This window comes from Anopheles coluzzii, chromosome 2 (genome assembly GCF_943734685.1).
Source record: "Anopheles coluzzii chromosome 2, AcolN3, whole genome shotgun sequence".
NCBI classification, from domain to species: Eukaryota; Metazoa; Arthropoda; class Insecta; order Diptera; family Culicidae; genus Anopheles; species Anopheles coluzzii.
The window spans coordinates 119,913,215-119,938,203 of record NC_064670.1 but is presented as its reverse complement, the minus strand read 5'-3'; the positions used below and the strand labels follow the sequence as shown (position 1 = coordinate 119,938,203).

General features: G+C 45.5%; 2 protein-coding genes across 5 annotated transcripts in view; one reads left to right on the top strand and one right to left on the bottom strand.

The window, feature by feature from the left end:
* The window catches only part of LOC120949115 (5-hydroxytryptamine receptor-like), a 93,025-nt gene extending 87,387 nt beyond the window's left edge, over positions 1–5,638 (bottom strand). Inside the window, exons 1-2 of one of the 2 annotated variants that reach the window (XM_040366140.2) lie at positions 5,500–5,638; positions 3,176–3,709 (exon numbers count right to left, since the gene is read on the bottom strand). The gene's annotated coding sequence lies outside the window, so the exon portion shown is untranslated. The remainder of the gene's footprint in view (positions 1–3,175; positions 3,710–5,499) is intronic. The other variant, XM_040366138.2, reaches the window with a different exon arrangement.
* Positions 5,639–12,316: 6,678 nt separating this feature from the next.
* Positions 12,317–24,989, top strand: part of LOC120948499 (RING finger protein nhl-1) — a 48,812-nt gene continuing 36,139 nt past the window's right edge. Inside the window, exons 1-2 of one of the 3 annotated variants that reach the window (XM_040364895.2) lie at positions 12,317–12,423; positions 12,994–13,297. The gene's annotated coding sequence lies outside the window, so the exon portion shown is untranslated. Of the gene's footprint in view, positions 12,468–12,495; positions 12,568–12,993; positions 13,298–24,989 lie in introns of those variants that run through there. The other 2 variants (XM_040364896.2, XM_040364897.2) reach the window with 2 other exon arrangements.

The following is a 24,989-nucleotide window of genomic DNA, read 5'->3' as shown; positions in this document are numbered from 1 at the left end:
ACACACACACACACACACACACACACACACACACACACACACACACACACACACACACACACACACACACACATATATACACACACACACATGCCGCTCAACTGTTTTGCAAAACATTTCGACCTGCTTTCGCCGAGGCTGAGTGCACTTGACACTTGTCAGGAAGCCCTCACAATAAGCTCGTGTGAGCGCTTGGTTGAAAAATTGTTTCCTCTTCAGTCCCTTTTTTGTGTCGCTCTCCGTCTCTCTTTCTCTCGGGGGTTTGATCTTGTCTGAGAGAGAGAGAGAGAGAGAGAGAGAGAGAGAGAGAGAGAAAAAAAAACATCAGCTGAAACATTCGCAACGTCAACTTTGAAGTTTGGCTCACTTACAATTGCCTCATCGTAGCCCACACTCAGCTGTAATGATATGCAGATCGCCAACCATAGATCGTAAAATGAGGCCGGGAAAAGCAACAAAAAACCAACACTACCCAACGACCCATTTCAGGCCACAGTACACACGGGGCCGGATTAATCGATGTGCGGTCAATCGTGTACAGACCCCCCTCCCCGACCGCCATGGTACCGCCACGGGCGCCAGGCGCCAGGGCTGCCTCGGGCCGGCATGTACGATAAGCCCCAGCTTTCCGTGCGATAAGAGATCGGCTCAACGGCAAACGGCTGAAATATTCTCATTTTCCGCTCGGCCGACCACGTTTTTCCCTACGGGTCGGCGTTTTGTTTGACGATTTACGATTGCCCATTGTGTTTTATTGTAAGATGACGGAGGGGTGGACGGTGACGGTTGGTATGACCGGCGAAGGGGCAGAAGGGAATATAAAACAGGTCCCGGCTCTGTTGGTACGATCGGGGCCGTGCTGGTGAGCAGATAAGTCCGACAACGAGCCTGCCTGTCGGTCTGCCACAGTGAAATGAATGCTACAATTAAAGCTTCGAGTGAAAAGCTGCCTGCGGAATGTAACGTCCTTTTTTTTGAGTCAGTTGCTGTGCCACTTCTGAAGAAGAACAAGAAGAAGAAGAAGTACTTTCTCTGTGGAATTGAAGTAGTAGCTAGAACGGTAGCCATGGTGAACGAGTTGATTAGGAATGTGTATTTGCACTGGGGAAGGAATTCCGTAAATTTCGGAATGTCAACAAGTTCCGGCTAGTGCCCAGCATGCCCGGTAGCGGACATACGTATGTGTGTGTATGTGTGTGTCACTTGCAACCGACAGCGCCACGATTGAGGGTGAGCGATTGTAGCAACGTTCGCTAGAATGGGTGGCTAGAATGTCGACACATGTCAGGCCTCTTTCGGAAGCAGCTGACAGGTTTCTTGAGCAGTCCGGGCTACTAAATTCCAAACAGAAGCTTCGAATCGTCAGGGAAAGTCTTTGTTTCAATTTAAACTTTACGAGATGTTCGAAAAAAAAGCTTAAAATAGGAATTGTACAAGATTTGCCAGATTGTTAAATTGCCAAGCGAAGAATGTTGAATGACCAAGATACTAAAGGAAGATACTAAAGGCACATAATATGGTGTGATACAGAAAGGTATTCATGAGCTTTACACACCTTATTAATGAAGTTTGCACGCCTTGTGATATTTACAGCATCAAATGGCCATATGTATCCAACGAGAGCATTTTATTTTTAAAATAAATTGTTTATATTTATGTTTATTAGCATTCAATTTTGTAGCCGGTCTCATAGTATAGTCGTCAACTCGAACGACTTAACAACATACCCGCCAAGGGTTCAAGCCCCAAATGGACCGTGCCGCCATACGTAGGACTGACTATCCTGCTATGGGGGGATCAATAAGACACTGAAAGCCAAGCCCACCAGTAGTAATTATTTTTATAAATTATTTCCCTGGCTCAAATATTCAAATTAAAAAGTAAGCTATGAGTTCATACACATAACCCTTAGTTTTTATAAAGTTATACCTCAAGACCAATTCTTGGCAATCTATAAAGAATCGAAACATTTCTTTTGTTAACGTTCCAATTCTATGTTATTCCGAAGAAACTGTGAATATTTCAAAAATATTGAAAAATTCCATTGTGTCTGTAGATTATTCGAATAATATAGATAGATATCTTTAAATATGTTGTTGGTAAAACACGCTTTCTAACAAACTAAGTTCTTAATCATATGACCATTTTGGATTAAATTCGGTAATACATATCCTTACTGGACAAAGTATATCTTACTGTAAGTAAACGTAACATTTATTGAACGTAACTTCTTGTTTGAAGAATAAAACAGTTACTGCATCATAAGAAACTAATAAAAAGAATAATTGATTAGGCTAGTATATAAAGAAAGAAAAAACGGAATAAATCAAGCAATGTTCATCTTATCATGACAAAAAAAACTCGTGAATGACATCGGTGATGTGCGCCATCGAAAGGTCGTGTTATTTGACGGCATCTGTGCACTATGGACGAATCAAAACAACCAATTGAACCTTTTCACATCAAACACAAACCATTAAACTCCATCATGGCACAAAGAACCATTGACGGGGGCTCGTTTTGTTCGACCCGCTCGCCCTGATAATGAAGCCTTGACATTATGCGCCAACCACAGCACATAGCGCAACAAAAGGTCAGGCAGATCGGAATCGGCCGCATGCTTAATTACACCTCTTTCCCAATAACAAGAACCGACACGCGCCCACCCAGAGGAACGCAACGGAAATGGCAAAGCGCTCATCAATCAACAGATGTGAACGGATGTGACGTGAATAAACTACACGGCAATCCCGGCATCGGCGACCGTTTCGTCCCCAGCCAAGCCCGCTCCCAGCGACACAGATGACACAGATCATATATCAATCGGCAGTCTCCGGCGAATTGGATCGATCGATCGAAAGTGTCACGTTCGCCACACCAATCGCGTACAGTTGCACTCGTGCGCCACACGCCGTACGCCAGGGGAAATGCATCCCGCTGCGGTTTAATTGCTCGCCTTCGTAAACTTTGCGCGTACGTCGATGGGATGGGGTTGGGCTGCAATGACAGCGTGTGGTTTGAAACTGCACCAGAACCCCCGAGCAGCAATACGAGAAGGGTCCGACAGGGCCTGTGTCTCGGGGGAGTTTTTTTTTATATTTGCTGTTTTTTTTTCTCACTGAGTCAGCCTTGGAATGTGAAGCAGAAATTGTGGCGCGTAATGAAACTGGCTTACCTTGAAGGAATCGGCGGCGTCTATCCCGGCGTGTTCGACAAAACCAGCCAAAGACTAGCGCGGAACAAGCCGTGCCTTGTACGCTGGGTTCCGCTTGCTGCCTGGAAAGTTTTTCTTCGCTTTCCGTTTCCGTTTGCTGGTCGTTGCCGGCAGTCGGGATGGTGTACGTGCCTGTTGCCCGGCGTGCGGAAAACACCCGGCCAAGAAAACTGCTGACCGTGTGGTACGGTCCTGTCACCGGGAGCTTACAATCGTATATTATCGTCGTTAGCACGTCGAGCACGAAGTGTCGTACCGCCGGCTACTATCGCCCACCGAACCAACACCCCTCCGGACACCACTGTATCACGTCACAAACTTTCTCTCACGCACACACACACACACACACACAATCACACAAACAGCAACAACACTCGCGACACTTTGACTTCAGTGTTTTATGCTGCCACTGGTGGCTGGTGTGGCAGAAAAACTAACTCAGCTTGGTGTGAGAATAAAGCGAAATTGAAGAAAATAACGATAAGAAACTACACACTGAAGAAAAGGGAAAGGAAGTAATATAAAAAAAAACACACACACACACGTGCACGCAGTTTTCTTAACCAGGACCCCGGAAGTGCCATAGAACTTGCCACCGTCCCCTTTATGGCCGACCACAGCAAGACAGCACAAACGTCACGCGCTACCCCGTGTCCGGAAAACGATAGGGAGATCTTTGTGCGAATCTTTGGCTAAAGGAGAGCCGTTGGTAACTGATCCGGCCAAGCTGGAGACACAGAGATGGCGACACACACACGCACACAAACGCGTGATTCACACACACGAGATTCACAAACCGGAAATGGGGAAGGAAAGGCAGCAGCCTGAAACAAAAACAACCACCGGCAAATGTCACCCGATAGGAAGGATCACTCGAAGGAAGCGGCCGGCGCACGGACTGGTGACACGTTTTCCTGTCCGTGTGTAAACACACACACACACACACATACATTTGGTCACCGTGTCGAGTGTTATTTATTTTTCTATTCCTGTTTTTTTTTACTTTTACTTTTACTTGTTCACTTCTTCAAGGGTGACCGCTTTTTTGTTTTGCCGATCCCGCATCACTAGTTCCGGTGCTTTTCGATTATTTTTTTTTAGTTTTGTTTGGACCATGTTTGCTTTTGAAGCCCTTTCCCTTACTCCTCGTGGCGGGGAAGGGAACTCTCTAGACAGCAATTTGCAGAAACGCTGGACAGGCGACGGCAGCTTGGGTTAAAAACAACAACACTACCACCACCATGCACGAGAGCTTTTTTCACGCTTTTCGCGCCGGCGGCTATTTATTCGAGTGCTGCCCGTGTGTTGTGTGTTTACCCCTCCCCCAGTCCCAGACAGATGATCAAAAGCCAGCCCAGTTTAAAGTGGCCCGCCGAGGTCGTCCGCCAACCGGTGCGCGAGAAGAAAAGGTCTCGTGCCAGTGCCCTGTGCCCATTCTAAGCGTTTCCCTGAGCTTTGATGTTTGGTGCTGCTTCTTCTGAGGTTGTGCTTTTTCAAACGACGTGAGCAGGTGGGAGAGCAACACACAAACGAAAAAACAAAAAAAAAACGAATCAACGCGAACCTTTTTTTATTTGTTTTTTGGACCCACGCTTGGCAACCCCTCACACACCACACACTTGTTCCATCCGTTTATTGGGCTCGGAAGCCTACGCTCCGCATTAGCTTAATCACTTTTCGTTGGTTTTTGGGTGACGGATTTTCACTAGCGCAATGGTACGGTGTTGATAAGCGATGGTTTGCCAATTGCTCACTAAGCACAATCGCGCAAAACGTCAGATGACAGATGAGTGTGTGCGTGTGTGTGTGTGTGTGTCGGTGTGTGTTTATACCTCCTTGAAATTTGAAGCAGTGCCGTGAAAAGGATACATCCCCGCTTCACAGGAAGGAGAAAGCACTGTTGTAACCGGTTGCTCCTCTCAAGGCGCCACACGTGTGCTAGATGGATTTACTTGCTGTTGAAACGTAAACAATTATGGTGACGCTCACGCTCAGGCTCTGATTTTAGGGATGGTGTTTTCCAATGTTTGATTGTACAAAAACCTTGCTTCACGAACACTTCTACAGCAGAGTGCCATTTTGCTTGTTGTTTACCGGCTCTATCAACCACTATCGACACATTCATGTTTCACATCTTTCGTTGACAGTCACATAGCTACAACATTCGTTACATATTATTTTACAAAACTACACCACAGTCAGCAGCACTATGCCCTTTCGTCCAGGACAAAATTGCAAATCGTTGCAAAAACGTTCACTGCGTAGAGGAAGGAAAAAAAGCTTACCACTTCTCTCGTTATTCGATGCGACGCTCCGATGACCGAAAAAAAAACCCGACCGAATGCACCGACCTGAGCTGACAAACTGACGCACGAGCAGCGTATCGAACCCGCCGGAAGCGTTCGAACCTCGGCCACAGCTCAGTCGCTCTCCAAAGCGCTGCCCAAAGCGCTCTCAGCAAGAGATTTCGCACAGTGGGAGAGCAAGCAGGCAGCAAGCAAGCAACGCCTGATAACCGTTGACGGTGATGACGGTGATGACGATGATGATGGTAATGATGAGCGATGATTGGGATGGTGAGTTGGGGTGAGCTGTGGCGGTGCTCATCATCTCAGGCTGGCACATGGCACTCACTAACGTCCAGCATCCTGCCGGGCCACCAAACTGCTGCAAGCGCCACACGTGAGTCGCGTGAGAAAAAGTGAGAGTGAAAATGAACTCGTTTGGCAGCGAGCCAAGGAGAGGTGGCGTTTATGTTTTTGGTCCTCTAGGGTGCAGTTCGTCTTGGGAGAGGATTTGATGGCACTACAAAAAAAAAGCAGAACACCAAAAACCTGTGGATGTTTAATTGAAGTGCAACAAATTGTATATTGTCTTGTTAAAGATGCATTAATTGTTTTTATTTTTAAGGTTTAAACAATACCGTCATGATTTGATGAATCATTTAATCATCATGAGTTTTAAATTTACAAGAAAACACTAGACAATAGTTTTGTACGAGCATGTATCATTTGAATAATTGTTATGTTACAGCAATGAGATTTGCTTTGACGTATCCTTCAATCTTTTAATTTAAGTTTTGAAGTACACATTCCGCTAATGAACTAAGCTTTTTACTACACCATGTAATATTGAACTTCATTATACATAGTATGGATAAGATATATGTTTCTTATTAACTGATAATGCTGCTGATGATGATGTTGATGCTTACATTGTAGAATGCATCGAAACTTCAGACGAAATTTTGTTCTTCCATTGAACAATTTCTCCAAATAAACCTTATCAAGCAGTTGTTGCTAGTTGCCACTATTTATTTGATTGAAGCATACCCGGTCGCAAATGGTTACCTCTTGATACACGCCACCCTTTACAGCACAGCATGCCATCCGCACTTGAAGACGCATTCCATCAACCTGAGCAACAAGCTACCATCAAACACTAATTACGGCCACTAATCATTCCTCGTTTTGGCCCCGGTAATGGACCATTTTCGAGCAAATAGCTCACCATTAGACGTTCCAGATTGTTGTGCAATGTCGAATAAACACACATACACACACAATCACGGGAATCAGCACACAGTGCATCGGCAGTGTGCGTTGTGCAATGATTGGAGCTAGCTTTCTGCCCTGCCAATGCCAGAGAAACCAGTGCCTTCATCCCCCGCCAGTGGGCCAGTAATGAGTGCATAAGACAGACTTCCAGACCCAACTCAGCACGTCCTGCTATATTGATTTTGCAGCCAAACACATCCACATTCTGCACAATGTGAAGGACGTGCGACTGTTCCTGGTTGTTTGTCAACTAACCGACCAACCGGTACTACGGTTTACGCCCAACGAGCTGCCGTTTTTCTGACGACGGTACGGTGATTCCATATCGGCACAGCAACGGAGAAGCATCCAACTAATTAACCCTCTCGATGCCAGCTGTGGCCCCGATCGTGTGACCCTGTGCCGATGATGACGATGATGATGGGGGATGATGGGAGGGGTGTTCAAATTACCCAAAACCCCTATGCGTGTATCTCGGTGGGCCATAACGGATACGCTCGAACAACGCACACAAACTGTACTCATCATCATCATCGTTAGCATCATCATTATCAGCAGCAGTATCATCGGTGGCAAGGGTAGCCTCAACAGATTGCTCATTCAAGGTCTTGTAAAGAGTTACCGTTTTTGCCCCCCCCCCCCCCTCGTTCCCTTTTACTCTCTGCTCTGCTCCTCTTGCCAAACGGTCGAGGTTTGGTGGTCCCGAGAGTGGTCAGGCACTGTCCGTGGGTACATCAGGTGGCTATAACCAAGTGTTGCACCGACCGCGAAACGAAACAGTACGCGCCCATCCGTCTCCACTGTTTTTTTTGTGTCATTCCGTCGCCGTTGTTGCTGGGTGGCAAAGGGGAGGGAGTGGAATCGTTCGGAACGCATGCGTTCTCGCCGAGGGGTGCCGTGCTGAGTGCGATGAGTGACTCACGCGTCACAATGATTAGCAGCTCTCGGGAAGGAATGGGGGGGGGGGGGGGGGGGATTGGCGATGATTGGTGAGAGCGCTTGCTCGCGATGATGCTGGGCTGTGAGATGAATGGTGAGAAGATGCGTGAGAAAGATTGAGCAGTTTGTTTGGTTTGGGCAGATGATGTGTCGCCCGCCTAGACAAACAATTGGCGTTTCGCTTTTGGAATGTAGCGACAATTTTATTCGAAACATTATCCTCTTCACATGATGATTTATTAATTGGATTGTCAAAATGAGGGTAACACGATTAATATGCTATGATATAAAATCAAATCTGTTAGGCTTTTACTTAGGACATAATGAGGTCTTGAGTGCAACATTTTTAATTAAATGACATGAATGAATAATGAATTAAATCATATTTTGGAACGATATCAGTGTCATGGCTCTGTGACAAATCATACTCACTATTTTGAGTGTATTTCAATCCTAATTTTAAGTGACAACTATTTTAAAGTTATATTTACTCTGAAATTGTATTGAAGTCATTTACAGTTTATTTAGAGTTTGTGTAATATTTACAATAATAACTTTGATATCATAAATCATAAATTTGAATTAATAAAGCATACTTTTTTGCATGAAATACACTAACATTAATCCAACTCCAAATCCCACCAGCTCCATACATCGGCCCCTGCCCTACATTCAATTTCAATTTACACAGCAAATTCTCGTTTGTTTGTAGAAAAACGTTTCGGCTGGCACCAACAGCAACAACAAGCAAAATACTATTTTCCTACGTATTTTCATCATTCCGAGCACAAAAAAAGGAAGAAAAACCACATGCCCAAGCGACGGTGACAAGATTGAATATTTTTAAGCAAACGTTGCTCTCCCTCTCCCGCGCTCTCTCTCTCTCTCTCTCTCTCTCTCTCTCTCTCTCTCTCTCTCTCTCTCTCTCTCCACATCTTTCACCTCCCGCCAATCGTTTCGTTTGCTTGCAACAATTTATATCCATGTAATTCGCTTCCATCCGTAAGCCAATCTGTAGTAACGTTTAATTTCGTGGGTAGCAGCAAATCGTCGCGTTTGCTGTTGAGGAACCATAAAAAAACACAGAAAAAAAGGAAAAAGGATCGGAAAACCGTTCTGCCCGCCTGCGCTAGGCTGGCTAGGTCAATCCTGCTAATGGTGTGTCAACATTTGCTTGCCACTGTGTGTGTGTGTGTGTATGTTTGTGTGCTTGCTTTGTATCCTTCCACCTTCCACCCAGCTGCCCGATGCGCACACAAATCATCCGAAACAGAATGCTTCGTTACGGATGACCAGCATACACCGATCGATGGATATTCGGCCGGAAAGGAAGGGAAAGGCTTCGTGTATGTGTGTGTGTGTGTGTGTTTGTTGCGGAAAGGTGACATGATCCCTGCTGTTATGTTTCCTCCACTTTCCACTCGGTTTACGCTCGCTTCGGTAGCATACAATTTCAATGGCGGAACGATTAAGATGATAGGAAGAGAAGCAACAACAGAAAAAAGCACACACACATAGCTTCGCTTCATTGCATCCCGGCAAGAGAGAGAGAGAGAGAGAGAGAGAGTGAGCACGATCCGATGGTAAGCAGACGAGCAGAAGGAGCAGCACACCATCGTAAGCCGTTCCGTTTCAAGGTTGTCGGATTTCGTTCGAATCACATTTCCCAAAAAGCAACAGATTCGACACCCACACTAACATACACACACACACACACACACACACACACACACACACACACACACACACACACACACACATTCGGAGGAACATCCCGTTGGGGTCAGTAAAAATATTTTCCGGCGAATAAAAAAAAAAAACGGTAGCTTCTTTGTCGCACTTTATACATCGTACCTTCGCGTCTTGCACTTCCCGCTAGTGCGTCGGGCCAGGTACCGAGGGCTGGCAGCGAGCGGGAAGGAGCGGTAGTACTAAGAAAATAACAACACCCACCCATCCACCCAGAGGCCGGTCGATGTGAGGTTTGAAATCAATTTATCAAAATTAAACGCGGGCGTTACGGGCGTCATTCGCAATCAACGTGTTCGCTTGGGTTTCGTTTAAAAATTTCGCTAATAAACAACGGGCTAGGTGGCTGGTGGCCAAATCTCTTATCTCCCCCCCCCCTACCCTCCCCCCCCCCCCCTCTCCCCGATAAGGAGCCATTGGGAGGCAAGGTATGCAAGTGAATAGAAACCGCGTGTAGGAAATGGTTGGAAAGAGCTCAGCTTAGCAAAGGTGTATCGGCGCTCACGCTATATCCGGTGTGTGTGTGTGTGTGTGTGCGCCGCCAAGTTCAATGTTTGGTTTAGCGGTGTCGAGGTAAAAAGCAGCGGAATGTATCTGATTGAAATGTTATTTTTAGCCAGCGGCTCAGCTGCTTCTGGATGCAATCTTTTCTAGTGTCACGTTCAATCAGGCTTGCGAGTAGATAGGAAGGTGTGAAGAATTTAGTTAATGAAAGGTTTTTTTTATTGCGTCTGCCTTTGTTGGTCTAGCGGATGCTGAACTAAGGGTGGAATATGATCGCATAATAGCTATTTTAGATTAAAAATCATCTCCAGCTAAGTTGATGGTTAGTGAAAGAAGGAAAAATGAGATTGAAAGTGTAAACAATCAGTCTGGATTATTTTTTGGTTTGTTCGATTTGGCCTTTTGTGAAATTGTCTTAAATGAGATCGGATAATTTTGAACGAATTATAAAAAAATTGTAAAAACAATTAACAAACAATTGTGCAAACGTTTCCATTTTATAAAAAAAAATTAATGGTAATATCACGTACAGCAAAACGATTAAGCCAAACATTATTTCAAGTAATAATAAATCCTATGAACAAATTCCTCATGTTTGTGAAAGTGTGAAAATCAACCATTTTCATAAACCTCTTCGCATAATTAATTCTAGAAAGTTATCTAGTGAGAGCAATTATAATTATTAATTAAAAGCATGACATCAAAACCAATAACAATTCAAGCAACAAACTCTTACTGTCAATTTTGCTTGCTTCTCCATTACAATTAAACGTCTTTACACAAAATGTAATTCATTATTTTTGTAACCTAATTCCACCAAACAAAAAACGGCAGCTTCTTTGGTGCGATTAAAAGATTCATAATAAAATTAAACATTCTTGCTTTGCGCATCCCATACGCATCCCCAAAACTCCCAAACTAAGACGGTGGTGGCGGTTCTTTCACCTCGGAACCTCGTTTGTCATCCCGCCCATCCATCTCGTCGCCGGGCAGTCGTCAAACAACCGTGGCAACATTACATCACTCTGTGCCAGCCCCGAACGCCGGCTCGTCGCACCGACCGACCGACCGACCGACCGGCAAAAGAAGGTGCTTAAGCGCGAAACCGAGAAGAGCGAGATGATGTTACACACATACTGTCGTGTCGCCCGTCTGACGGGACCTGAACCGTGTCAATGGGTTTCATGCCGAAAAAAAGACAGGGTGGATAGGGAGCAGAAAAGGAAAGGTGGTTCCCTCGGTAGTGCTCCCCACAAATTGAGGCGTTTTTTTGTTGTTGAGGGGCGACAGAAAGCAGGCTTGAGGTTTGAAAGGGACGACGGGACGGGTTGAGATTTTGTGACATTCGTGTGAGTAATACCCGCTGACTTTACGTATATATATATTCAATGCCATTGCGCCGATGATGAGATAGGATGCTGCTGCTGATGCTGATGACAATGAATCTAGCCTCGAACGCCAAAATGAGCACGTTTTTCTCGTTTGCCTTTCGTTCTGCCGGTGTGTCCTTTTCTGCTAGTTGATCTGTTTTTTCCCCCGAAAAGTGGTACCCGTAGCTAACAAAATGCGTATTAAAATGATTGACGTGTGCCTTTCAGGTAGATCATTGGGGTTTTTTAGTCTCATTGACTAAAAAGCAAGTACTTTTGACTGGCTTTACTGTGGAATTCATTTATTCTTTAAATTCTAATGCCTGTAAGAAATTGCAGAAAAAAAGTTAATCACACTAAACCGTTGTCAATGATGCCCAAAAATAAAACCCATCTCCCATCGGGTGCGACCACTCGCCAACGCACACACACACACACAGTGCGGCAGGTTCACTGAAAGCAAATTTCATTCTAAGCATGTGCGGCTCAGCTCTGCCTCAGCTCTGTTCGCGCGCTCGGTTCAATGTTCAATAGAACGGCGAAAAAATGTGCGTACGGCCACGTTGCGAGTTCGCCACGCTGAAATTAGGCAACCACGATCGTGCTGCCGTGTCGTGCGATGGATATTGCTTTAGTTTTGCCTCGTTTGCGCTTTGCTCTTGCTTTTACCCTCGCTCTGGGAGGTATTTTTCTTTTGATTCTACCCATTTCGTGTCTCTCCTTAAGTGTACCGAGTATTTTCGCTCCCTCTTTCTTTCTCGCACGCTGTCTTTTTCTGTCTCTTTAGCGTAGACAGTGAGTCCGTGTGGTCGACAAACGGTCGACAAAGATAGAAAGATATTTATTTGCGATTGGATTCTTAAGCAGCGATGTGTGTTTTCGGCTACCAAAAGGGCCAGTTACCGCTGCCATGGTCAACAAACCCCCGACACACACACACACACACACACAAACACGCATGGTTGGTTGTGCTGGTTGCGCATGCCACTTGCGCAAAAACGTCCGTACGTTTTGCCCGCGCCCGGACAGCTAAGTGTGGGGCCCGTCAGTCGAACGACGGCAGGCCTTCGGGCCCGTTCCTTCGCGATCTGTACGTGTGGTTCTGTTGCTTTGCTTCGTTTTCCTTTTCTTTTTGTGATCTTTTATAATGAAAAAATAAAAACGATTAGCTTTCTAATTTTCTCACTAATAATCCCCATAACTTCTGGATAAGTGTGCCGAATGGTGTTTATAAGTTCGTTTGTGTCCGTGCAACATTAGCATCGCTCACAGCCTCATACATGGTGCAAACTGCACCAAAACGCATGCACCAAAGCCATAGTGTTTAAATTTAAAACCATTTAATTTAAATGGTTTCAACGCCACAGTTGAAAAGGATCTGTAAATTGTTTTTCAAGTGACCGCAGCCAAGCTGCACACCTAAATTGAAAAGGCAAAGTGTGAAAAGATCCTACGCGAGCCAAACGAATGATAAGTTGGTGCTTCATTGCTGCGTGCCAGTGACAGCAACAGACTCACATACACACACACTAACACGCACACACACACACGTACAGCTACGCGGAAAAGGATGCTGTAATGCGGTGAATGCGGTGCAAAATGCATCTTTATTTGCTTCTTTTTTTATTATTTCTTTCTGTCTCGTTCCCGTTCCCGAAAGGTGCGCTTGTGGATGAGTGCAACGGCGTGAAGGTGATTGGGTAAAGTGTAACGGCAAAAAACGGGCGTTTTGAAAAGGAGAAAAATCGTGTCCAGTGTAAGTGGAAAGATACAAGGAAAAGTGTGTGAATAATAACACCAGTGATACGCGCAACCGACCCCCCAGGCAAGGAGGGGAAGGTCGTTTCGTACACTTCGTCTTGCCCGTGGGTGTGCGCGCTTACCAAGAGCGACACTCACGGAGCTGCTTTATCCGCCGGTTTTGTACAGCTTTCCTGTTGATTTTTGTCGTAGAATTTTCAGAAGTGAGTAAGTTGGTACAGTATTTATCATTCTTTGCCTTTCTTAGCATTCTTAATGTGTGAAGCCTTTCCATTACTAACCAAATTAAAATAAATAAAACAAGATAACTAACTAAATCTTAATCGTGAATTATAACCGAATTGTTCTACTATTTCATCATCGAACAAACGAGAACCAACTCCCCTGGCGGTACGATAAACAACGGCAGCCATAAAACGTCGGAGGAATGTTTTAACCGTGGCGTACTGGGCGCCTCCTTCCCGCGAACCGCGAGTTGACACTCGACTAATCGCTAACTGTCGCTAGCCGATTTGTTCCGTGCGTTGTTAAACCTCGCTGGGGGGGGGGGGGGACCATCGGACGGGTTTGACACAAGTTTTGTGGGCGATGGATGAAAATTGTAAAAAAATCCGGTTTTGTCTTCCCGCGTTTTTGCCTTTTCGGTCCATTTCGCCGTCCAACCCCCCCCGGGTCCATTTTGCCGGTGGTAGGTGGATGCGGTTAAGTGGGTCGCAATGGTTGAATCTAATTTCATGTCCTCGGGCGCAGTGTAGGAAGAAGGATGTTTGACTAGATAAAATTACCTAAAAAGAGGTATGGAGGCGGTTTGTCGAAAGTATTTATCTGATGGTCATCCGTTACCGATTGCTGCGTCGATGCTTTTGTGTTCCACAATTAAATCGATTGTTTTGTGTGTGAAACATAAAGGAAGATTTAGATGCTGCTTAGCCATTAATTGGCAACGCTTGTTCGTGGACTATTTTTTGGCACTTAAATGTTTCAAGCAAATCGAGCGAAACGTTGCTACGAAAGAGATAAACACCAGTTATTAAACATGACCATGGCATGTCGGTTACGACCATGGGGCTTACCCTTCACACATGATGTAACCTTCTCGAAACATTATTACAGAATCCATAAATCATTTTCTAGGTTGATAAGCGTGTTTAAAGTTTGCCCCGTTTTTTTTGCTGTGTACAGCATAATCTTTGAATATTTGTATCATCCGACCCGTGTGAATCGTGTTGCTGTTGGTTGTTTGTCTTTTTTTTTAGTTCACTCGTGTTGTGATTACATTTCGTTTCACTTGAATGCTTTATTTTTAGCAGAACTGTCTGATTCATTTTTCAACGCCATTGCTCGCAGCCGCTACTATTGATGTCATAGTGCGTGGGAAACACGTTGGGAACGACAAGCGTAGAGGCCGGCAAGCGAACGGAATTAACACGGCTTTACCAGGGCTTTCTAACATTTGAGTTTGAGGCTTAATTTAATCATTCTTATTTAATTCAATTTAAAGCTCACAAACACCGGAATATTGTACAACTAATAGCCGCCCAAATGAAAGCTGAAAAAGGCAGACATTTTGAATTCATTTCTGTCGTATTATTTTCTTTCTAACCCACCGTAGCATCACTTCAATCGTTACATTATTAGCTTTTAGTGTGCGTCGGTGTCCCTTTCCTTGTCTTGCAATAGCGTGTGAAGCGACTCTATAGAAAAGATATCTTCCACACCTCACCAAACCGTGTTTGCAATGATTAACCGCGCCTGCTGCTGCTGCTGCGGCCACTCGGCGATTACGGAAGAGCTCGCGACGAGCAAAGGAGATTTATTTTTATCTCACACTGTGTACCTGTACCAACGCCCCCCATGCAGGCAGTGTCCCCCAGCACCACCACTACTACCTCAATGAGCGGCGTGCATGTCGACGTATGTGTGAGGATCGCGCACCGGTCATCCGCTACTGGCGGACTTTCTAGCGCAGAAAGATAAATCGAGTGATGCGCAACAGCGAATTCCATTCGTATGATTTCGCTTCACCAGATGGAAGGGTGTAGAAAGGAAAAAAGAAAGGCAACAGTTAAGAGAGAGAGAGAGAGAGAGGGTTAGTAATTGGCCATTCCCTTTTGCAAGCCACTCGTACGCTTCAAGTGAAGCAGTAATGTTGCACTCTCGCTTGGGTACGACAAGGATACTACTCCGTTCCTTCATCTTTGAATAGCTGCACAGTGCTTTGCGCTTGGGTTGTATGTTGTAGCTACGAATTGTAGAGAAGGCAAATTATGGTTAAACCCCTTTTTCACAGCAGACATAAATCAAACGAGCGAAGCGGCTTTTTCCACTATCTCTCTCTCTCTCTCATTACGATGAGCCGCACTTGTTCGATTGTGAATGAACGGGGCTGCAGTTAAAGCAGCTTCAAAACTGTGCACAAAATTGGCCCTTTCTGGCCAAGTACGCTGCTACAGGCGCTTCTACACAAACCACCCGAGTTAGTGCACCACTTCCTTCGCTTTGCTTGCGTAATGCTTTGCAAATAACGGCGCGCTACACTCACTTGTAACGCGTGCTCTCGCACCTAATTGGCCATGAAATGCAAACCATTGAGTGGATGTCTCATCGTGTTTGAATTCTGTCCCTTCGCCTTTGATGCCGCACTCTACCGCACTGTACCGCATCGCACCGCTTCCACTACTTGTTTACCTTCCCACTGCCACAGCGCAACGTCTCCTGTAATCATCTTCCGCTCATTGAGAATTGATTGACGAAGAAGCAAATAAACTGGCCAAGCAACAGCAGCTGGGACGTTGTGGGTAGTGTGTGTGTATGTTTTTCCATATAACTTCCTCACTATCGCTCTCCATCCCGGCTGGGTGTGCATTTGATTTCACTCCGCTTCAACCGCTGACACAAAGTGAAGAAAAGTAAAGAAAGCTGTGGGTTGTGTAAGCCCAGCCGGGCCCCGAGATGGGTTTCCTTTTTATATCATCCCCGAAACGTATTCCGGTTCGCCCTATTTCCATGATTATTGGCTGTCTTTATTGGGTAATTTGTTTTGCCCTCTTCTTTCGTTTTTCCTGTGAGTGTGTGTGTGTGTGCTTTGTGTCCGTTGCTTTGCTTTGTTACTATTGTGCCGTTTGAGTTTTGGATCACGCGGCGAGAAAAGTTGCAGCACACGAACCGCACACTTTTATTGGCGGCATAAAGTTGCCGAGCGCTTTTACTGTTGATGCGGTGGGTGGATAGTGTTCGCTTTATGCGACGGTGCCCAATGCTCTATTGCTCATACACTAGCTTTAAGATAGATTTTTTCGCTCTTCAATAGCGCAAACCCAACGATCTTATGGTATCGTCTTTAAGACTCCACAAAAACTTTCAGCCAATTTGCCGCCACTTTCGCGTGTGAAAAAGCGACACAACGGCCAAAAGGAAAGGGCGAATGCAACAGGACCTCTTTGTCGATGGATGTAAGAGCGCCAACACGCAAACACGCTCGCTCCGAACCGAGAAAACCGGTCGATTAACCGTTCCAAATCGCAGCCATGATAGAACGATCAAACTTTCACCATCAAAACACGCCCCCGTTGGTCGATCAAAACTCCGAAATGGCAATGAAATCGATTTGCTAGATTCAATTTGTGTCTCCCTGTGTATGTGTGTGTGTTGGTGTTTGTGTGCTTGCGTGTGCGGTAGTCTTTTCAATCGAGCGCACCATTCCCGTCCGAATGGCCTGTCATTATGGCTGTCAGCGGATGAATGTGGTGACAAGCGAATGCGGAACGATTTATTATTTGTGTGACCATCAAATTGGTTGGTGGTGAATGAGCGATGGTGAAGGGGGGAATTGTTTACGAGTGGCCAAAAGTTGGGCATGCTTGGGCACGCAGAAGGAACAATAAAATCACTACCCGCCCTCGTCTTACTTTTATCGCTGCAAATCGGTATTCACGGCAAACGGGATTAAGCGCCACGAACCACGCCTAACGCTTTACTGTCGCGTTGTACACTTTGCGAAGGGTATTGGGCGTCCCAGGGGTAGGGTGAAGCAGTGTCATACGTCGCATGGGAGGTTTTTGATGGGGCTGGAAATGGATATTAGTGTTTTGATTAAAAGATTATGTTGTAGTTGTTTCATTTATGTTTTGCCTTTTTGTGGTGGTGGATTTTTTTATCCTCTTCGACAGCAAATTCGAGCAATAGTTAAAGATTTGACGGTTGTTGTATTAGTGATATCGAACTATTTATTATTTTTCAACCATTTTAGGGAAATAATATGAAAATTCCTTTAAGCGATAAAGTGTGATTTCCATAAGCACACTTTCGTATGAATTTATTTCCCTCATTTTGTTGACACACCCGCTTCAACAAGCTTTATCATCTTGTTAAATATTTTCTCTAGCATTTGTTCAGCCTCGCATCACCTGCTGCTACAACAAACCATCCATCAGGCTCGATCATTGCATCACCGCATTGCCGACGACTTGGCAATTTCAATATTCAAACGACAGGAAGCTCAAACCCCCTATCGATTCGCGCATTTATATCAGCACCAAAAACCGGGCTGCCCAATACAAAAGCCACTCCCGATACGCATCGAAGTGCAAAAATTGTAAATGTCGCTCGCTCGATAAGAGCAAACACAAGCATGGCTGTCAGCGCCCGTGCGGGCAAACCGTCTCGTGTCAACCACCGGCAATGGTGTGGCGTGGTGAGTGCGCGCGGGCGCTCGCGCCTACTGTGTAGACTATTTGCACACCCTGCTACTGCTGCTGCTGCCAAAAACCTGTTGCGCCCGAACAGTAGGCAATGCACGATACACATCGCACGCAAGGCAGCAAGCGCCGGCCGGTAATGGTGGCAAGGTTATGCTGAATATAAGCAAGTGTCACCGCAGAAGAAGCAGAAGGGTGGTTTGAAATGCAGACGCCCAAAACAAACCAACGCAAGTCAATTCGCCGTTCTACTGATATCGTGCTTTTGTTTGCTTTTTTGATCGCACGAAAAGAGACAGATCGAGCGACAGAAGAACAGGGTGCTCCCGGTACTTCGGCACGATGGAGACGCCCGGTGATTGATAGCGATTCGACGATGCGCATCGAACGGGAAAAATAAGTCCTTCGGGCGGGTGTGGTTTTTCACGGCGATAAAACCCGATTACACCTGCAGCCCATCCAGCACACTACACTGTCACCATTTATCACGAACTGCGGCGGGCGACTCTCCGCATCCCCCATCCCACAACGATTTTGTGCGTGGCCAAGCGCCTTTTTTTCGATTGCGGTACGTGTTCGGTCGGTTTTCGCGCATCGTTCAATTGAAATTGATCGCATTTTCGTTGCGCCTGAAAGGGACAGAGTAGGGTGGGGGGGGGGGGGGGGGGGGGAAAGGAAGCAAAGGATGGCGATGGACTCCTGTGTATCGATTGCCGCACCCATAAATTCGCGTCCGCAATATGGTAACGAAATGGTGCGAAACGGGAAGGGATCGAATTTTGCGTGCGAGGGTAAAATCGAAATTTACTTCGAATGCGGGTGGTTAATGGTGGGCCATGCGTAGCAAACCACAAAAATACACACACATACAAAGGTCCTTAACCGAAAGGTCACAGACGCTCCTGTCCCGCTCGGGCCCGTGTCAAATTGTCAAACGGAGAAGTTCGATTCGTACTAATGGCAGGGCTCGTTTCGGTTGTTTTGCAGCGTAAGGTGCCGGGTGCAAAAACAACCCCTCTACCCCAACCCCACAAACCCTGCCAGTGACAGTTAATCGATTCAATTCATCTTCTTAATTGTTGTTGTTATCATTTTTACGGCTATGGTTGGCATGGGCCGATCTGCCTTTGGGGTTCATCTGGATAAAGAACAACGCCAAAGTAAATCGACAAAAACAGCATTTGACAAAGCTGGCATTGTAACGCAAGCGACATAATCAATACGTTTGGTAGAGCAACAACCAAAAAAGGTGCAACCGAGTCGATGGGTAAAGGTGAGCGAAAAGCAGGGAAGAATGGAACGAGGGACACAAGATTGAATAGGTGTGCAGTTGGATTTAGTGCGACGATAGACAAACAGACACTAACGACACCTGACCATTCGCACCGAGCACCGAATCGTCGCGTGTTCCCCTCTCTCTCTCTCTCTCTCTCTCTCTCTTTCTCTCTCCTTGGCACCATTTACATATGTATGGGACTAAAAGGCAGCCTTTGAATGTGACATCAATTTATTTTATCGATGGCTTCCGGGCCGTGAATAAAAAAAAAGTCGGTGATATGTGCAGGAAAGGCAAAAAAAAAACAGGGCGATAAAGAACAGACAGCCACAATGGAACGGGCGGTGCTCGTGACACTGGACGATGATCGTCCTGTGCGCGTCCTTGAATGGTTGAAGAGTCCCAACCACAACCGAACCCGTGTTTTCCCTTGGGGCTTGCGTGTGTGTGTGTGTGTGTAGCTATGGGGAATAGTACACATACGCACGCACAGCCAAACACAGACAAGGGCAATTGCATCAACGCCCGCTGAGTAAAGCGGCCATAATCGAATTCCAGTGCCGTCCGCCCTAGTCCATCGTGCAAACTTCAACAGAAGGTAGGGTAGAAGAAGAAGAAGAAGAAAAAGAAGAAGAAGAGTAAACAAAAAACACTCCCAACCAGAAGCGCGCTGGTGCGCAAATGTGTACATACGCTTTCGCAACACCGAGCTTTTGCGTACGTGCGCGTGTGAGTGTGTTTTGGTGCGGAAAATGCCGATGAAGCAAAGCCACGGGTAACATAATACTGGCGGGAAACATTGTTACTACACACACACGCGCGCGCGCGATGCCACTGTCATTTGAACTGACGGACGGTTAGCGTGATGGGACGGTGTGAGTGTGAAAAAGTTAAACAAATAAACACATAAAAGGGTGGAGGCGGGGGGCGTGGACAGTAACGGGGACATAAACGGTCCACCGGTGACACAATTTGCTGCGTGTCCTGTCAACGCGTTTCAGCGCAGCTGCTGCAAGGATAAAGCACGTACGCACACGCAGCACGTTGAAGGGTGTTGAATGATGGACGGGTGACCTTCATGCTTTATCGTAACTATCGCTAGTGATGATGTTGTTGATGCGGTCGTGTCATATAACCTCAGCGCTCAGGTCCTGTGTGTGTGTGTGTGTGTGTGTGTGTGTGTGTGTGTGTGTGTGTGTGCATGTCATGGAGGAGCATATAGGTATTTTGTTTTTTTTTTCTTTACACATCCGTTGAGGACAATTATCGCAACGGACTCGGGTTGTACCGGTGACCACTAAACGGGTTTGTATGCCGTTGCATCAAGCGGGAATTGATATTTTAATGCATCAGCTTCATCCCGGGAGGATTGTTTCGGATCGGTGATGTCGTTAGGATTGGGGTAGCATTTGCTGTGGTAATTATAGTAATCATTCAATCGACACTTGATGTGTATGTGAGTGATCTGTGACATTGGTAAGAGATGTTTCCAAATTGTTTTCCAAGTATAGAGGACCATCCTTAGAGATGTAATAAGGAGAGTAAAATTGTATAATTATGTACCGTTTGTTATGGTCAGGTATCATTCGCGCGTAGAACTGAGTTTGTGTGTTTATAAGCTATGTTTGAGTCTTCACTCTTCAATTGCTTTCATGCTCGAAAGATCTTTTAAACCTTGCTAAAGGGAACCGTATAATTCAACAAGCCCATAATTTTGCAGTTTAAAGCAAGAGTCGAATGTGCTTAAGAGAGAACGTTTTCAGCAGTTAAAAGAGACTTTATTTATTACTCGAATTGTTACAAGGATTTCTGAAGAGACATTTTCTGAGAGAACTGTAACAGAAAATGAACCATCTGTGAGAACCTGAACAAATCAAATTCAACCGTCAATGACGTAGACAAGCTCGTATCCTGGTCATGGCACCACTCAACTCTAAAGCGACCCTATTCCATTGTGGCTTTGTACTGAATGTCCAAACACAAAATCATTTCTAGCAAAACAAATAAATCAAACAGCACGGACACAGATGAACTAAAAAACCATTGTGCCAAACACCATTTATTGCTTGCCCGTCAATTATCGTACCACAACGGGGCCCGTCCCGGTACACCAATATTACAAAACTTTGGCTTCCCTTTTTGTGCGCTCGGGCCTTCTCCCCCCCAAAACAAAACATCTATAAGACGAGTTTACGATCGGTTTCATAATTACGCAACTGTGCGCCATTGTCAAACCGCGACTGGCGTGCCCTTGCCACATTGCCGGCATTGAGTCCGGGACACATTAAATACGCGCAATTGCAGGCTTTAGCAGCATTTGCCAAAAATTTACTCCACACACACACACACACTCTTACACATCGGGACGTACAAAAGTAATCGTTTTCATTGTGTTTTCTCCGAGGGCTAAACGCAGCTTGTACCGACAAATGGCAGAACACACCATCACCGTTGCTGATGCTGATACAATGCGCACCAGCAAACGCACCGGAACGAAATGTGTAAAGTTTGCCGTTTTATACGCGCAATTATACTCGGCGCAAGTCTCAGATATCTCCATTAATTGTGTGCCATGCTTTGTAGCTGCCTTTTTTCCTGTAACAAAGCACCGCCAGACACAGGGGGGGGGGGGAGAATGTACCAGACTGTATTAGTGCACTTTGGGGTTTTGCCGAGGAGAGTAAGAAATGTAATAAATTCACGTGAAGCTTATACAGCACAACAGTAACAATACTGCGCTCAAACCAAACAATGGATGCACACTGCAGGAGAGCGTTGGGGGGTAAAATTTAGTTTAAGATAAAAGCAAAACACGGAAATATGACCGATGGCAGTGGAAAACATTTGCCATTTCAGTTGCAATGCGAACTAGCAGTGAACGGAGAAAGCGTGTGCACATCAATTGAAGTATTTTGCGTTTTATGCCACATCGTTTGTGAAGCACCGTTGAAGGCGAAGGGTACGAAGTGGAACAACTTGTGGTCGCGAAAAGTGGAAACAGTGGAAACCATAAACGAAACGACACTCTGTTTGATGCTGATGAAGCACCCGGAAACAAACACTTTGGTGTTGTGCTTTTACTTCGAACGCTTCTTCACTTTAAATGTGTTTTCAACAATGTTTTGAGTGAATGAATCTCTGTCTCTGTTACTTAATGTAAACTGTCGCTTTGCTTACCACATCCAGCAAACTATGAAAAGACAGAGGTCCACAGTCAGCACAGGGACTTCAAATCGAATTCGCTTTCACAGCAAAATGTCGTTCTCAAATTGCTTTCACGCTGTTTGGTTGCCGTTTTCTACCCACCGAACTACAGCAGTGCTATCGATCCGCAAACCGCACTCCGGGTTTGTTTTCAAACAAGAGCGCATACGTGAGCTGCACAAAAATAGAGCATCCTTGTGCCGCGGTTACTGGCCTTCCCCCTCCGTCACGCGTAACGCGTACGCACAACCTGACGCTTTATCAATCAACTTCAGTCGAAGGCAGACGAAAGGGACTGCCTTTACCCATCGACAAATCGAACTCAATCCATTTCAAGCAGCGAAGGACGTAGAAAGGAGAACGGGAAGGAAAAAAACCCATCACGTCTTGCCAACCCACAGATCCACGCTTGTCCATCCCCAGAGGTATGCACACACGCACGCAAAGCACGGACTGCACGAAAATAACACCGAGAGTGGGAAGAAAAATCCCGGCGCACTTGGTTGATCGTCCCCCTCCCGTCGGTCCAGGGTCCTGGGTCACCGAGCAGCAGAAAAACAAAGTCATAAATTTTTATCGTCATAAATAATAATGTATCACATTTCGCAGACAGTGCGAGCTGTGGGCGGGAGCGATTGGGAGGAGCAAAAAGAGAAAATTCAACAGTCCAAATGAACGACAAGCGCACGGCACTGGGGTGCGTAAAAGTGTAGGAAAAAGTAAGTAAAGCAAAACGAAAAACCCATCCCATGCAAGATGTTATTAGATCTGATGGTACGGGATGTGATAAGGGAGGGGTAAGTTTCGTTCGTGAAAAGCCAAAAAATCGACGCGCTTGGGGCGCAGGATCGGTGGCGCAAAATTGCCACTTTGCGCAACGCCGTGTCCCAACGCACGTGTCAAATCGCATTGAAGCTTCATCAGCAAAGTGAAAGTAAGATTGAACGCTGTTCCGAGAACCGGGTGCAGTACAAGCGTCACGATGTGCTAGGTTTCAGCAATGGTGTGGGACTGGTGCTAATTTTCCGCAGATGGTTTTGTGGACGTATCTTTCGCTGCGTCGCATCTGATTTGTTTAACGGTTGTTTGGTGGTGCACTGGACTGAAAGTACAGACAAGGGAAATTGTTATGCAGGAAGGTTCCAATACGGAGAACGATTTATAACACTACTAATTGCACAATTATACTGTTGTAAGTGCTGGGACTAAACGCATCATGTAGTAGCTCTTCAAAGAAATAATCAAACACCAAGAAAAATTAGATTCAATTTCAACAAAAAAGCCTGAACATCATTTGCACCGTAAATGGTTACCATTCAAGGTACATTTTACACTATAGATTAACAGTGTATGTACAAAATAACCAATTCTTTCACGATTATCCGTTTGGCTAGAGAACAAAACAATGTTCCTCCGAACTATGACACTCCAGGAATAAACTCTCTACTCATCATAATTTTATCAACCCGATAGCCTTCGTGCTCGATCAAGCCCGAGCCCGATGGGACTGTAATAAAATAATACCCAGAAATGACAAACAAGAATAACGTGCAACAAGCTTCCAAAGTCCCCTGGCCCATGACCCACCCCCATCACCATCACTTACCCGACCCGACAAGACTAATGACGCAACATGATTCATCAATTGGTGAAAGTTCTAGATTAAAGAAAACCACCTCGTACCAGACAGAGCACGATAACTTTGCAGCACCCATTGTTTCCGTCCGAGCAAAGTTTTGCTACTGCTGCTGCTGCTGCTGCTGCTGCTACTGCTTGGGGAAGTTAATTCATTCGGTCAATTATAAAACAAAACACCTACTCATTGCTACCCTAACTAATCAGGGAAGGCAGTGGAGAGGAGCGCTTTTGCGATAGGGGTTGAATTAGCTTGATCAGCGCTTCTACCAACGGGACCGAATTTGACAGAGGCAAACGGGATGTACAATTCAATGGAAGAACACACAAAAGCGCACACGCTGCGGTAAATAGCTGGCCCAGGGGGATGTTTCATTGATAGCCAATTTTGGAACAGTTGGACAGGGACAGGGAGCAGGTTGTAATGCTGTTTATAAGTGCCATTGAAGGCTGCTAGCACGATAACAAGGTGGGCGAAAACATTGATTAATATTGTGATTATTGTGAGCAACTGCTTCCGGGCCAGATGATGGCCGCGTCGATAGCATTACAGTAGCGTTCGATTATGATCGGAATAATGCGTTTTGGTGGCTATAAAGAAAGCTACAATGGCGTTAGTAATACGAAAGATGATCTCTAATAATAAGTGTTGCGTTGATTGGAAATGGAGATAATTTAAGTGTACAATAAAAACATTATAGTTGGATATATCTCATATATTCGAACCTCAACAAACGTAAGATATTGCTTAATCTAGAAGAAGGGTATTTTTTCTTTCCCGAAACCCAAACAGGATTTCCTTTGATCTGTCATGGCACACAGAATCTTCCAACTGCTCAAACCATTTCACCAGAACGCTCATGGTAATGATGGGCAGTTCCGCCTGTCGTTACCTTTATTTTCTTTCCTTCCCACACGATCCCGAACACTCCCACACGAACACACGCTCACATTGGTGCAAGATGAAGAAGTTCTCATTAGAAATTCCTCATCAGCGGCTAGAAACCACCAGCACCGCCCAGGGAAACGAATGTGTTGCATCTGAATAAATATCAAATGGCAACGAACACGGACCAGCGGTGA